General features: G+C 37.5%; 1 protein-coding gene across 7 annotated transcripts in view; it reads left to right on the top strand.

Moving 5' to 3' along the window:
* Positions 1–16,052, top strand: part of SPATA17 (spermatogenesis associated 17) — a 180,665-nt gene that overhangs the window by 105,429 nt on the left and 59,184 nt on the right. For 2 of the 7 annotated variants that reach the window (XR_014881912.1, XR_014881911.1), the window contains exon 12: positions 2,352–2,409. The exons of the other annotated variants lie outside the window; for them this stretch is intronic. The gene's annotated coding sequence lies outside the window, so the exon portion shown is untranslated. The remainder of the gene's footprint in view (positions 1–2,351; positions 2,410–16,052) is intronic. 7 annotated transcript variants of the gene reach the window in all.

Genomic DNA, 16,052 nt, shown 5'->3' with positions numbered 1-16,052 from the left:
CCCAAAAGTACCCCGAACTCTTCTCATTCTGTAAGGTAATAATGAGAGTTAAAAATTCTGGAAAGTGATGCTAAATTGTGTTAGTGCCAGAGACTATTATTCAGTTGTGGTAAGAATTCACACACAGACTTTATACATTCTGTGAAGGATGCAACAGAGATGGAGAGCCACATGCAGTTCTGTAGACATCTGTGTTGAGATCTACTGGAAACTGACTATTCCAATCAAATTTATTTCCAAGGAAATAAATCTGTGAGGCAGATGACATGGAGCTGTGGACTACTGCCTTCTGTTAGATAGAATCCAGGCCTGTCAAACTGTTCATAAAGCCTAACAAAGGAACAGTGATGATCCCGTTTATTGCCTGTCATAAATTAGTGACAAACAGTGTAGACTCTTGCAGTGTTTTGGTTTTATTTGTTGCTTTGCCTCTAGAACTACAAAATCTCCTTGGAAAATAGATCAAGCAGTTTCTGAGCTTCACTCTAAGTAGATTTCCTAATGGCCATGAATTTTAGCAAGTTCTTAGCTGACCAATATTTCTGTATTAAAAGTAAATTGCTGTGAAACTTCCTATTTTATCTGGGGTTCTTTTGTGTCCAGTGAACAAAGGGAACAGAGTTGTGCTTATAAAACTGAATTAAAGAAAGAAAAAGAAAAGGACCAATATGCACACAGCCTAAAGATGTCTTACAACATCTATCAGTTACAAAACTAGGACTGCTTAACTGTTTTTAGGAGCCTCCTGGTTCTACACAGATTTGCAATGAGATTTTTCCCAATCCCCTGTAAAAGGGGACCATTCACACAAGTTCCTCATGCACTGAGGAAAGTAAAGATATAATTTTCCCTTTATCTCTTTTACATAGGTCTCCTAACGGTAAAGGTAGAGAGAAAGTAGAGAAATTAATGCAAACTGGGGAAAAATTGCCCAAAACAATTCATATCATTTCCTTCCATTTGCTTGGCTCCCTTATCACAGTGGGCCTGTGAAAACAATCACAGGCATTTGGTGGCAGTCCTGCTCTAGTGGAGTCAGGTTGTTGAGCAACACAATAGCATGAAAACACTTTCACAAAGAATGTTTTAACTTTACAGAAATTTCTTGTGACTCACAGGTGTAGGAAGTGGATCACAAAAAGGGAGGTGCTGTGGTTGAAGTGTGGAATAGGATTTCTATGAAGAATTTTCTCTTGTGAGATCTCCCCTGTATTGCCTATCTCCTTGAATTGCTAATCACTTCACTGATTTACTCCTAGTACTCCCATACACATGCTCAGAACAAAATGGCAGCTCTCAGAGAGGTTCTCCAGAAATTTTGAGGGATTTCTGATTTTGATCAAGCTCTGGACCTAAGATGTATCTTGGTAATAGATTGATAAATAAATTTAGCAGAGGAATCAATCACAAGTGTGTGACAATAATGCATATTAAGGTCTTTGTTTGCAGGCTGCTTTTAATAATAGGATGCAATTAGGCTTTTCTGCTGAAATGCAAAAACTGATATAGAGAAAATAGTAAGCTTATTCCATGAAAAATATATTCCCAAATGACTAGCTGATGTATTTTTCTAGGGAATCATGGCTCACATATAGAGATGGAGAAAAAGTTCCCATAATCTATGACCTAGTTCCGTTTCTAAGTAATTCTGGCTGTGTCGATAAATTTGTTCACAGGTCTAATTGTGTTAATGAATTGAACATGATTAAACTTGCAGAATGTCACCAGCTTCCGCTGACAACTCGAGTAGGCTTCTTAAGTAACAATTTGGGGTAGTAAGACAGGTGACTTCATCAGCAACTGTCATTGCTGGCCTATATCTCCCTACATACTTATCTCAAAACAGTGTTTCATTACATTGCCACCACTCATTTAGCTGAGATAATGTGTGCCATTGTTTTGGGGAGTCATCCTCTGTTTGTTAACACTGCTTACTATGGATTTAAAGAAATTTAAACCTTGTGTTTTTAAGCTATTTTATTTTGATCTGTCTTGAGTATCCCTTTCGTCAAAACTTAGATAATGAAAATGTTATGTTATGCTATCTAAAGGTATTGATAGCAAGATATAGTGACTCCTTTTCTAAATTATATTACCAGTAAAAATTTACTCTTAAACTTGTATTTATTCTGTTATTTTAGCACTGTTGTCTTAACAACACATACAGCACTTTCCGTCTTTAATTTAAAATATAATTAAGAAATGGTGGCTATTCACTCCTTATTGGTAACACTCATTTGTTGAAGGACCTGCTCTGAATATATAGTCACAGCTGAAAAAAAATTGATAGTATAGATGTGTTACAATTTAATCAATAAGCTCTTTCTATTAAAATACTGATTTTGTTTCAGTGTTTTCATAAGAGCACAAAGCCTTGTAGGAATTACTGATGGTGCAGAACTTTATCAGGTAAGCACAGCATGATGTTTTCAGAATGTAACTTTTAAAGAAACTCCAGCAAACTGAACCCTTTTGATGCAGCAGGAGATAGAAATATGGAACAAATAAGAAGATCTAGGAGAAATGTTGCCTCTAGCACAAATGACTGAATCTCATTAATATCCATGCAGTCATCTGCAGACTGCAAAAAATACATCTCTATGTGTTAACTAACACAGACACCTCTGTTCAGTACTGCATGTAGAGTGTGTAGAGATGCACAAAGTATTTTCTAACTAACCTGCATCAGGTTCTTAAGATGCTATTCTTTCTTGTACCTTCATGTCTAAACTAAGTCTGAGTCTAATCTTTAGCATCTAAATGAATCACTGCTTTGAATATTTTCATAAGTATACTGTTCTCTATAGACTAAGCAGTTGCAAACTTTCTGCTACTTACCATTTTTTTCAACATTGGAAGAAGACTGGGTAAAATCTTAAGTGAGTAGATAAGAGCAGCACAATCAAACTTGTAGGATACACACTTAGCACGTATGTGTCAAAGACGTTTGTGTGATAAATTACACAGACCATGTGGTAAATTGCAGTTTGTGCTTTTGACTGCCTCATCTACCCTCTTCTTACTAATCCATTTCCTCTGGGAACACTTCTATCATTTAAAAGATCTGATCAACATCAAATAGCTCCCTTAAAAAAAAAAACACAAAACAACTTGCCTCTATATATTCTCACCAACAAGGAGGGGCTTGAGAGGAATGTGAAGCTCAAGGGCAGACTTGGATACAGTGACCGTGAAATGGTGGAGTTCAAGATCCTTAGGACAGCAAGGAAGTTTCACAGCAAGCTCAGTATATTGGGCTTCAGGAGAGAAGACAGAGGCCAGTTCAGGGATCTGCTTGTTAAAGTAACATGGGATAAAGTCCTGGCAGGAAGAGGGGCCCAAGAAAGCTGATTAATATTCAAGGATCACCTCCTTCAAGCTCGGGAGCAATGTGTTCCAACAACAAGGAAGTCAGGCAGAAACATCAGGAGTCCTGCATGGATGAACAAGAAGCTCCTGGACAATCTCATATACAAAAAGGAGGCTTACAGAGAGCGGAAGCAAGAACAAGTAGCCTGAGTGGAATACAGAGAAATTATCTGAGCAGCCAAGGGTCGGGTTAGGAAAGCTAAAGCCCTGACAGAGTTAAATTTGGGCAAGGGTATCGAGGGTAATGGCTTTAAACTAGTTGGTAGATTTAGACTAGATATTAAGAAGAAATTCTTCATGATGACGTTGATGAAGCACTGGGGCATGTTGCCCAGAGAAGCTGTGGATGCCCAACCATGGAAGTGTTCAAGGTCAGGTTGAATGAGGCTTTGAGCAACCTGGTCTAGTGGGAGTTGCCCCTGCTGATGGCAAGGGAGTTGGCACTAGATGACCTTTAAGGTTTCTTCCAACCAAAAGCATTCTATGATAGTATGATAAAACAGCGTTATCTAACCATAGCAAATGCTAGATGTGTCAGTAATCTACAGCTAACCTATTTTGTGACATCTTAAAGAGCTGTAAATTGAAAAAAATACTTGAGACAATGTATGTAAATGCATTGCCACAGCTCTTAGTAGAGATCTTAGGTGGACCTGAGAGATGAGGTCAATCTCCCAGTGTATTCCGGGAACATACTTTGGTTGTACTGAAAAAAATAAAAGATGAAAATGAAAGGAAATTAATCACACTCTATTTCCCCAGAACAGTTCCAAAAACTCTCAAAGTCCTAAGCCAGAAAGGTAATACAACAGTAGATGCAATATTGAAACTAAAATGCTAATTCCACCTGGTTAGATTAATACATTAATCATAGCTAACAATAATTGTGAAAATTGTGAATGCACCTGAATGATCTAATCTATCTTACTAGAAGCAAAGAGTAGAAGACTTTTTAGAAGTAACTTCTGTGCTCATAATTACTATTATATTTAAAATGTGAATCTTATACTGATGCTCTGCCTTTAAAAAGGCAAACCAGTGTCCTCTTCTTCAACAAACTTAGTATTGGCACCTCAGAAATGCACTGCTCTGGAGCCCAGACTTAATTAAATAACAAGGTTAGGATAAGACAATATTTCAAGGTTATAAAATGGGACTCTAACATTCTGGAGAGAAAAGATTCTCAGCTTTCTAATGGAAAAAGAATTTTGTGTCTATATTTGGAAGGTCCTGAGAGAACAAACTTTAGCATCAGCATAAATTAAGTATAGAGGAGGTAATTTAGGTATAGTTGTCCTCTTTTCCTTTCATGCCATGATTCACAACTGGAGGTCCTGAGTGTTCAGGGGCAATGCTGCTGCAGCTAATAACCACCAAAAATGAAAGCAGGCTGATTTCCAGGAGCTTTGGATCAAACCCTAAATTACCATAGTTGGCAGCTGTTCTTCAGGAAAGGAAAGAAAGGGATTTCCACTCAGGATCCTTTCTGCTGTCTTCCGTCTGTTTATTCCTCAATGTTATCTGGTTCAGTGGTGCCGTCAAACTCTGACTCCAGAATTTACTTTGACAACAAGGATGCCTGTGGATGGGCAGTACCTAAACCAAAACATTCACCTCCTTAAGAAAAAAGCTGAACATAAGCCTATGAGGAAGAGAAAAATCCTGTTATGAAATATGCAGTTGCCATTGGAAAACAGAGCACAGAGCCAAGAGAACTACTCCTTTGGCTTCTGATGAAGCCTCTCTACTCTGCTAATAATCTCTTAGACGCAGTTTCATGCTGGGCTGCTTTTGCAAGTGTGGGCCACAGATGAGTCTATGCCAGAATCACATTGCCCTTTGGAGTAGTGAAGTCTGTACATATGAGAACTTGCTGTCCAAAGAAGGCAGAGTCTTTTGATGCGTAGAAAGAAGCACTAAGGATTAGGCCATAAGTGTTTAAGTGAGCGGAGATTGTCTGGAGTAATAACTCTGTTCGCCTGGTGAGACCCAGGGAAATGTTACGAATTAAATAAGTAATCAATAGATTCATATTTCCAAGTGAACGGCATAGAATAGATACCTCAAACTCAATGAATTGTATTTCTGAAAAGTTTCCCTCTGTTCCAAATGACACCAGTGCTTGTTATAGTTTTGTAAAAGATCTTAATTTCATTCAACTGTTTTTCTGTAAAGAAGATAAACTATCATTATTAATTTTTCATGCAAACTATTACACATGGAGTAATTAATTATGAAAGAACTATTATGTTTCCTGAGTCAATACTTGAAAGGTTAATAGCACTTCATTGAAGCAATGCTTGAAAAGTATAAAGATGCATAGTGAAAGCTTGGCTAAACAACAAATAGGGGAGAATGAGCTACTAGTTTGCAGTGATATGTAGCTTGGATGAGCCAGAAGGAATGAAGAATTATAGAAATGTACAGTGAAGTGCAGCAAGGGCTAATGGAATGAAAATAAGAAATGAAAAATGTAAGCTGAGCACATCAGTAAGAAAGTTATTGGCAAAACTTTTTAGACATCCTAACAGCATCCCAAAAGATATGTTGGAATTCCTGAAATCCTCAGAAATAGCTAAAATGATTCTAGATAAAATATAGTAAAATATTCTGGCAAAACAATGCTGGAGTGGGTGATGAGGAAAAGGTCTCAGCTTACATCCACCTGGTTTCACCTCTTCATTCCACAGGCCTTTGACACACAGAGGAAACACCTTAACATAAGAAAATACTTGCATAAGCTTTGTGCTTTTCTCAGTAAACAAACAAACAAACAAACAAATAAATAAAATAAAATAAACCTTTCCTATTCCTCAAATCAATGTGTGAATATTAGAGATGTGGCCCCTGACTGGCCTGTGAACATAGGAATTCTGCAAATGACTGCTTTCTGTTCATCATCAGTGAGTTTCCAGGATAAAAATAGGTCTCTGTCTGGTAACCCAAATTTTGTGTCCTGAGGACAATTTTTCCTTTGATGAAAGGCCTCACAAGTTCTATAAATGCACTCAGGCTGAGCTAACTACTTAACATCATGTTTTGTTATGGAAAATATATTTACAGTGTGTATATATAGAAATACTACTTTATAATCAAACTTTCTCCTCCCTCTAGCAACATTTGCTCATTCTAGTTTATTCATTCAATTTCTGCCACAGAAATCCACATGCTAATGATGGATACTTATGGACATTTCAGCTAACCATATGTAGCACTGTAACTTATAAAGAGTAGAGGACCTGGGCTCAGGCACAGCATATCTGCTAAGAATGAACTCAATCTATGTTGAAGTTGCTGTTAATGGGGAATTGATTGGAAGAACTCAAATTGAAAGTGCCAAAATCTACCTCTCAATCCAACAACAAGAATCCAATTATTTTCATTGCTTAAGGGTATGAATTTAACATATTTAACTAGCTAATATAAAAAGCTGAGTGAAACTTTAATTCTGTCAAGATTTTGTTGTTTGAAAACAACATAATTGAGCAATAGTGATCTTGTCAGCTAGACTTGGGGAGCTCCATGTTTTATGAGACTTGTTTGACTTCTGCTTCTGATGTGAAGATAGACAAATTTGAGTTTGAACTCATAGGAAGTTTAAAACTGTATGGACATCTGATGAATAAATATTTTCACATCTGCTAGCGGGATTTTGATATCAGAATTTTTTCAACATCCTCTTCTTAGTTACTGAATTTCTGTATCACTCCTATATTGATATCAGTGTACTTAATTATCTAATACAGACATAGAATCACTGGGAAGTTAACTATTGTTCTTATCTGTAGCCTCTAAAATTCCCTATTGCAATCTATGGAGAGTTATGTAGTTAATGTACTATTAAACAACAGTAAAAATATTGAAGGGCCTTTTTCTTGTTGAAAAAAAGAAGCAAACACTAATCATTGAATCAAGTGATTTGCCTTAGAGATGAAACTAAGGAATTATTATAAAAGCAAATATTTCATTAGTTGACAAATATGCATATTTATGGGAAAACACCCTTGGTAATTTCAAATGGTAATACTTGATCTAATATTGACATTATTATTGTTATACTGGAACTAATAATATCACTTTTAGTCAGTTGTTAGATTGATGTTTTACATTCTGTTGTATTTTGACAATAGAAACAACCCCCGCTTGTCTGCACCAAGAGTTAGTTATCCTTTATACTTCTATTCAGGAAGGATCTTTTCCTAGAAACTAGTGATTATCCTTCAAATTAAAAGTTATTATCTCTTACCTTTATGGAACCTAACGCACATCAAAAATGAACCTGACACCACTCTGCTCTTTCCCTCAATTATTTTAAGAATGAAGTCTACCAGGAGAAAAATTATAAAATATGGAATTTCTCCACTCCCAGGTTTACTTTGATTCTGTGCAAATTTGCTAGAATGGAAAGATTACATCTTTAAAGTAATCAGGTGAAAAAAAAGTACATTGAGGTGTTTTAAATTAAAATATTTCTTTTGACGAAGGGATTAGTCTAAGTTTGCACACTCAGTGTAATTAGTGCATATGGTCCAGCTGTGAAGAAATAGCTGAGGACTTCTAACTTATTATTAATTAGACTCATTAAAATGCAAGTAAGAGAACGATGCCTAGATAAACAATACCTTATGTCGTAAAGTCATTACTTGACAAGAGCTAGTCTTGCTAACAGAAGTCATTACTGATATTTTAAAGGAGCTTTTTTTTTTTTTAAGACTCCATGGGTGCCAGTTAACTACTTTTGACTGACATCAAGGACAGACATGCAAAGCTGTAAGGAGCCAGCCGTACAGCACAGCAATTCTTTTCACATCATTTCAAAATATGTCTGGTTGAGGTCAAAGGTTGACAACCAAATGACAGGCCTTCTTCAATTGCTTTGGTGTCACAGCGGGAGTGTGTCAGGGAAATTTTCCTGGGCCCCTCTGTGAATTTTTACATGTTCACATTTCTTTTCTTGTCTTGTAAGTGGGACAGGATTGGCAGATTAGTGATTAACAACTCAGAAGGAGAAGTGTAGACACCATCCCAGGTTGGGAGCTCATGGTAACTGCAGCTAATAATCAAAAGGTTCTCCTTACACATTAGCACAGTACAAGAGACCAGCATTTTATTTGAGTTCGTGTATATTAAAGAAGGAATGGGAAGTTAGCAAGAATTTTAGCAGTAGGTATTTGTAAGGCTTACTCTGCTGCCCAGTTATACCAGTACAGTGAAAATTGTCATATAGACAAAGAAAAAAATGTTGCGGGTTTTTTTGTTTGTTTGGTTGTTTTTTTTTTTTAAATAAGTAAATAGACCAGAAACCAACTTAAGAAATATTTCCTTTTCTTCTGACTCTACACATGCTCTTGTATAAATCACTCTACTGATACAACCTCCACTCTAAATGCATAAAAAGATGCTATTGACAGATGCTGAAATGAGGGTCTATCTTTAACACAGGGTCAATTGATAAGTGCCTGACCCAGACTTTTGATTGACATGAAGAGCTGTCAGGCAAGGTGCATCATTATAAGTGGTGAGTAAGCACTAAGAGGTCTGAGTCATTTGTATGTTTGGAAAAATGTGATAGAAAGAAGACATGAGAACTAGATTGCAAGAATATAAGGAATGTAATTTTACTGCGATTTAGACTATTAGGATTGCTGTAATAAAGAGTTCCCATTTTCTCTTTACCATATATTTAAATAATTCTATCTGGTCAGTAAGTCAAAAAAAGACATCTTGAATATATCTGAAAATAAATGCAGATGCCAAAGTACTTCTTAACTTGCCCTGTCTCAGAGAACCTGCACACTTTGTACCTTCCATGCTCCCCCTACTCGTGAGATATAAAGTTTTCCCCCAAAATAGGTATATTGAGCCCTTGGGACTGTTTTTTTTTTTTACCATGCATTTGCATTACATGTTTTACTAACCAAATATATTCATGGTTTAGTGTTGGAAAAGTTATTTCACTGCTGGAAACAATAGATGACATAGAACTGTAAACAATCATTGAAATGTCTGAGAGATACAATGGAATAATCAACTAAGAAAAATGGGTATGTCTACATTGTCAGATACATATATGCCATTGAACTTGAACAGAACAAAACCAGGACTTTGAAACTCCTAAGAAGGAGATGCCTCCTATTGAGCAGTCATCATTTGCATGTGAATCTACTCCTTTTCATGGCTGTAACAGAAGGTAGCCATGTTCTCCTTAATAAGATGCGGGAATGCCACAGATGCCAGCTACTGTCTTCTTAAATTTAGGAGGCTATGACGAAACTACTGTACTACAAAGGGCAAAAGCAGTTTGGCTTTAACCACTGGAAACTCTAATAAGTTTCAAAATATCCCAAGCCAATTTATGGCATCTGTTTTCACTTCAGAATAATGGAAGACTTTAAAATGGCAATACAATATTGGCTTATTCTAACTTTATTCACTCTTTAGGCACATGTGAACAGTGGTAGGAGAGAACAGCTAACGAAGTACAAAATGTTTGAAGATGCAAGTGCTTCAACTGAACTAGAGTTGAAGGTTTCAGAAGTCTGTAATTAGTGCAAATCGAGGCAAATTATACTCAAACATTTTGATAAATATATATATATATATATATATATATATAATTAAATTGAGCTGCCCAGCACAGCACCCCATGACTCTGTAAAAACCCCTTGGATGGAAAACTCGTATAGTTGATACATAGATAAAATGAAAGATGATAAACTGTGTGATACATCTGATTTCACAGTGACACGAGGATGTGCAACCTTGCAGGCTGCATTTGAAGCACTCACCAGCTGCATGGACTGGACATGCAATGAGTTGCCAAACCCATCCTGGTAGCAGAGGCTTCGTTTCTTTATGGACACATATATTTATATGCATGTAGCTACTTAGCTTGAAGCAGCAGAGCAAATAATTTGCATAGAAATACTCAATAATAGCTTTCTGTAGTCTACCATATTCTTAAATGTATTAATTGTATAAATTAATCCCCTTGGGATAAGTTTATGATATATAGCTAATTCTTTGTTTCCATGAGAATTTTAATGTGAGCATTTGATGGTAAAATCTGAGTGCACTGATTAACTTTGGGAGAATAAGTGAGTAATAGGAGCCACTTGTGAGTGAGAACACCAATTTTTAAATACAAAAACTTTGGTAGTATTTTGTAACATACTCTCAGAATCAGTTGTTTGCATGCATAAACTAGTTCACAAGCATATGGGAACAAATACACACAGAAGAAAAAAAAAATCTTGTTTTCAAATATATTGTTTTCAAAATTCATATTTCTAAATATTTTAGTCTTCATCTAGGTGCAGGATTAGTTCTCTATTATAAATCTTCTATGTGTATCCTAAAGACCATCCAAAGATTCATTGAGTTTATCACTGGAGAATAATTAACACAAAGAAATTGTAGACCGTGAAAAGTCAACTTCCTTGTACGCTGTATAAATACATCCTATTCATGTACGTGCAAAGAATAAAAGCAAAACCAGAAGAAACCATGATCATCCCTAGCACAGAGAGAGCTTGTAGGGCTTAAATATCAGCCTGCTCTCCTCATTCATCTCTGCTAGCCATAGTTTTAGGAATACTTCACAAACATTTTCTTCTGTACTTCAGGCAAGCGGAAAAAAGAAGCAGAGCCAGGGAGCTGTGGTGCTCTACAACAGCTGTGGCAAGTCCTAAATGACCAAATTAATTAAAATAATTAAAAATGTTAGCGCGGTGGCAAACATGTGGTGGCAGGCAAGAGCAGCCTCATCAGAAACATCCATAACCTACAAATTAAAATACTAGCCATAATTTTGACCTCAGAGTAAGGCTGGCATGAAGATAAACCACAGCTGTATTTTATCCCTCTTTGGGATAAAGTTTTTGCTATGGCAACACAGACATATCATATTGCACATAAGAATATGAGCCTGTGGGTGGGGGCGATGGAAAGGCTTGCTGCACATGGAGCATCTCCCTCAGCCACAGTGCTTTTGTGCCTCTTGCAGGAGGCAGAAGCTTCCTTGCCCTCAATTTCCATGCTGTGAGCATCCTCCGAATGCCTCCCTGACCTTCCCTCTCCCTCCCCGGTGCACACTGACACATTGAGCCTAAATTTGTGTCTCGCATCACCTCAGGATACTCATGGCTAATTTCATTATTTTGGAGAGAAAATGCAAATGAAGCCAGACAGCTGGTGCTCTCCTCGTGGCTAGGAGTGATGGAGGGGCCTGAGGCCTACCTCATCAGAGGCTCTCATACCCTTCTGCTTAGACAGGCCCTGGCGGGAGGAGAGCAGGGAGGCTGCGGGAGCAGCAGGAACAGATGGCAAGGAAGGTAAAAAGATGGAGAAGGAAGACCGGCTTGAGTTATTCAGAGGAAGTCACAGTGTCAGTTACCTGTAGACTGATACAGCGCTACAGGACAGTTCTGCATCTTTCAGTCTCCTACGCTTTGCAGAGTTGTTATTTCTAATCCGCTGGGGATCAGAAAGTCGGTCACTGATGAGGCATCGCACAGCATCCTTACACTCAGGATGCTTGAAAGCCTGCTAATACTGCTTTAAACCAGCAAGGAGCTTGGTTATCTATTAATGCTGGCCCATGGACTGCTAAGTCCTAATAACAGTGTAATTCCAACTCCAGCAGCTTTGGAGGTTTTTTTTGAAATTGTCTTTCAGGAGTAGGTAAAGACTTAAAAATATTTTTTCCTCTCAATACACAAGAGAGGGAGAGATTTTAAATCAATTTCTCCAATTATTCATGAAAGAAAGAAGGGAAAACAAAATCATACCTGTAAAAATCTGTCAAAACATCATCTGATAAAGCACTTTTACAAGAGGTCTGGAAGAATAATGTCATTCAACACAAACCACTGAGCATTTCAGAGCAGTTCAGACTAGCTTGTAAGAACACATTTCATGGAAATGTTTTCTGACATCTAAAAAGGTAACAAGACCAGGGGCATCTTAGACGATGGGAGTTTTTATATTACTATTTTATTATTATTTTATTTTGTGAAGTTTTTGTTTCTCAGGAAGTCTGAAATCTTCTTTCATCTGACATACCTGCAGGCAAACAGAAAATGTAGAATTTTTGATACATTAATTGGAGAGGTAGGCACTTTCAAGGGAGCAGATCTCTCTCTCTCCTTACTGGTGGTATAAATAGATCATTTAAGCAAAAGAGTAAGAGGAAAAAAAAATAGATTTGAAGATGTTAACGTGAATAGCTGTTTCTAAGAATTAAGTAGGATCTGGAAAATGGAAGAAAACTAATTTCTTACAAATACATAGATTTTTCTCCTTAGAAATTTTAGGAAATTAATTACCAGAGCTTCACGACTATCCTACATTAAACAAGCAAAAAAATACAAAACACAAAACACCTCTATCTCCACCCTGTTTAATAATTCCTCAGATGATCCTTCTTCCCCTATGAAGAAAGCTAAGTGAACTGGGTCTGTTTAGCCTTGAGAAAAGACAACTGAGAGGGGACCTGATCCAGGTTTATAAATATCTGAGGTGTGGCGGCCGTAGCGGTGAGGCCAGTCTCTTTTCAGTGGTACGTGGAGACAGGACGAGGGGAAACGGACATAAGCTGCAGCACAGGAAGTTTCGCACGAATGTGCGTAAGAACTTCTTCACGGTGAGGGTGACGGAGCACTGGAACAGGCTGCCCAGGGGGGTTGTGGAGTCTCCTTCTCTGGAGATATTCAAGTCTCGCCTGGACACCTACCTGTGCGACCTGGTGTAGGGAACCTGCTTTGGCAGGGGGGTTGGTCTCGATGATCTCTAGAGGTCCCTTCCAACCCCTACAATTCTGTGATTCTGTGATTCTGTGATGATCTGGCTAGAAATTGTAATAATTGTAATAATATATTGACAGAGTGTGAAAGCTAATTTCCAACCCATTAAACAAATAAGCAGGTCAGTATTATCACCAAAGTTGATTCATAGACTTTAGGGGAGATTGCTGATGCTCTGCTAACAGAACTAATAACTGCTTTCTGGCAACACAACAACACAGCATTTAAGAGATTTGGTTTCCACTACCTTTCAGTTACAGATCTGCAGTTAATCTACTATATATCCTGTGATCATCAGCTTAGAAATATGTAGACAAATCTTTTACATCCCACTTTGTAGAGGGTGCAGATGATTGTTTCTAAGGAACTCTGTCAGTTCTTCTCTCCCTCTTCCTCGCTCCTTGGCAACTACTGTACAAATCTTGCCAGTTTTCCATTCACCGAGTTTATATTACTTTTCCATCTCTCCGTTGTGAATTTTCTTAATCTTATGGACAACGTGCCTCCTCTGCTCCTTGCAGTTTCTTTTCCTGTTCTTTTTTCATCAAACTGTTATTCAAGATCTTTTCATCTCTCCTTCCTTTTGGGTACTCACGCTGACTGGCACACGGGTTCCTTCCTCGGATATTTTACATCTCACATGCACTTAAGGCTTCTACGACTCTCCTCTAATCTTTCCAATGCTTTTTTCCTTCAAAACCTCAGTTTCTCTACTTCTCACTCCCCATCTAATTCTGCTGTGGCGAGATGCTTTATTTAGTCCTTCATCTTCCTCTCAGTTTCACTGATGGCCTCTGCTCTTCTCACCATCTTTCTTTCTCTGATACTTTGGCATATATGATGAAGAGTCAGCTGAACATCATCTTGACATCTTTCATTTGTCCTGATACCCTTGTTCAGCTCTCCTTAACTCTCTCCGAGAAAATGGCTCCTCATTTCACCTGTTCTAAGCTAACTATTGTTTCTTTCTGGTCTCTTAGCTGCTGAATCCCATCTCTCTGACTTGATCCTCTTCAGCGTTGTCCATGGCTTCTTGCCATGACTTTCAGCCCATCAGCTTTGACATATTCTCCTCTTACCTCCCCAAGCGTACTGCATAGGAGTTCTTTTTATCCTTTCTTAACTTTGATAGATGTTTTGCTTTGGTTCTGGGTCAGCACAGCATTTTTTTCTATATGCTTTTCCTTCTAAATATTCTGCCAACCTTTATACTGAAACATAAATCTGTCATGTAATTTCAAAAATAAAATATTGGAGTATATTACTTCCCTTCAACTGTGTTTAATGTAAATTAAACAGTAAATTTACTCAGAAAAAAAAACAAACACTTAAACTTTGTTTTTTTCAGACATATGACTTTCTGCCCAGGTTTCCTTTCTTCCCTTCTTTTTCTATTTTCAGTTGTCTTGGTGCATGCTTTGGGCATTATCACCACCATAGCCTATACAGAAGCCTGTATCTAAACATTGGAGATACTTACTGTGTGCCATTTCCATGATTCCTATTTTCACATCTGACTGTGTATCTAAGTATAAAGATAACTCCCAGACAGTATCTCCTTACCTAATATCCTGATTACTGCAACATCTTCTTATTTCTTGAGTTGTGTCATTTACTCTCCCTTACAGAAGCTCTCCACAAATTATCCATCACTTCATGATAAGCAGAAAGCTGATTCCTATACAGTTTGGACTGCTAGCTTTCTTTGTACATGTATATCTCATGGTCTTTATATTTCTTATTTGGCATATATGCAATGATATCAACAGCAGAAATACTATAAGCTCTCATACAGGCTAAAGATGCTTGACTTCCTAGGTTTTATTTCCCTTTCATTTGTTTGTATCTAAATTTTGCAATTACTTCCCGTGTCGATATTATGCAGAACTTTGGAGCAGACTCTTCTTTTACCCATGTGCTTTCATGTACTGGAATAACTCTAAAGCAAAACCAGCTGCTATGATCTATGTTAAGATTAAAAAAATTCTCACCTATAACAACAAAAAGTCATTACAGAGAAATATGACATTGTGCTCATACACTTGCCTATTGATAAATATTGGGAAATATCAGAAGAAGCATAGTTTTCTAGGTGAGTTATTTTCCATCCATCCTACTGATATCTTCTTCAAAAGAAATAATCGCCAGTCTTCCTGGGGAAAGGATAGGGATTTTCCTGCTCAGGGAGTAGGATATTCATCCAAACAATGATCATCTTTGAGTCAGCTTTCAAAGATCAGTTATGAATTTCTGCTGAAGACTATTCAATGAGTAGCTGCATGGGATGAATCTGACAAGACTTGGGTCATTGCTAGCATTTTTAGCTCTTCCCAAATGAGAGGTAGTTTTGGGAAGGAACATCAATGAAGTGGTAAACACTGCAGGAGCCTTCTGGTAGACACAGACAAGTCATGTCAGCGCCAAGCAGAAATGAGCTGTATTAGCAATTCCTCTTCTGTCTCCCAGTGAATCTGAGGAATGGCACAGCACAACCCTATGCAAGAGACACTTATGAGGACTAAAAGTATTTTAATCTGATCTGCTCTACATTTCCAGCTGTGCAAATAACACTCACACAGGACCATGCTGGCAGATCTCTACTGCTTCTTCCTGTTCTGAAGAGAGTTTAACAGATGAGCTGTATCTCTGCACAGCCCCATGTTTTTAGATGTAGAATAATACTGGGGTCTGGAGATTATAGTTCCCTAAGGAGTGGTGATTTTTTTTAAAGACCCCGGAGTTAGAAAATATTTTCTCTTGAAAATGCCCCAGTTCAGGAAGATTGCCAAAGTCACACTTGATAGCCAATTAGCTATTTAATGATTTAACAAATAAACGAAATGTTTACTATAACTTCCCTAAGATACATAGCTTTTTTTT

This window comes from Meleagris gallopavo, chromosome 2, assembly GCF_905368555.1.
Source record: "Meleagris gallopavo chromosome 2, MGAL_WU_HG_1.1, whole genome shotgun sequence".
NCBI lineage: Eukaryota > Metazoa > Chordata > Aves > Galliformes > Phasianidae > Meleagris > Meleagris gallopavo.
The sequence above is the reverse complement of the archived record's forward strand: the minus strand, read 5'-3'. Positions and strand labels throughout refer to the sequence as shown.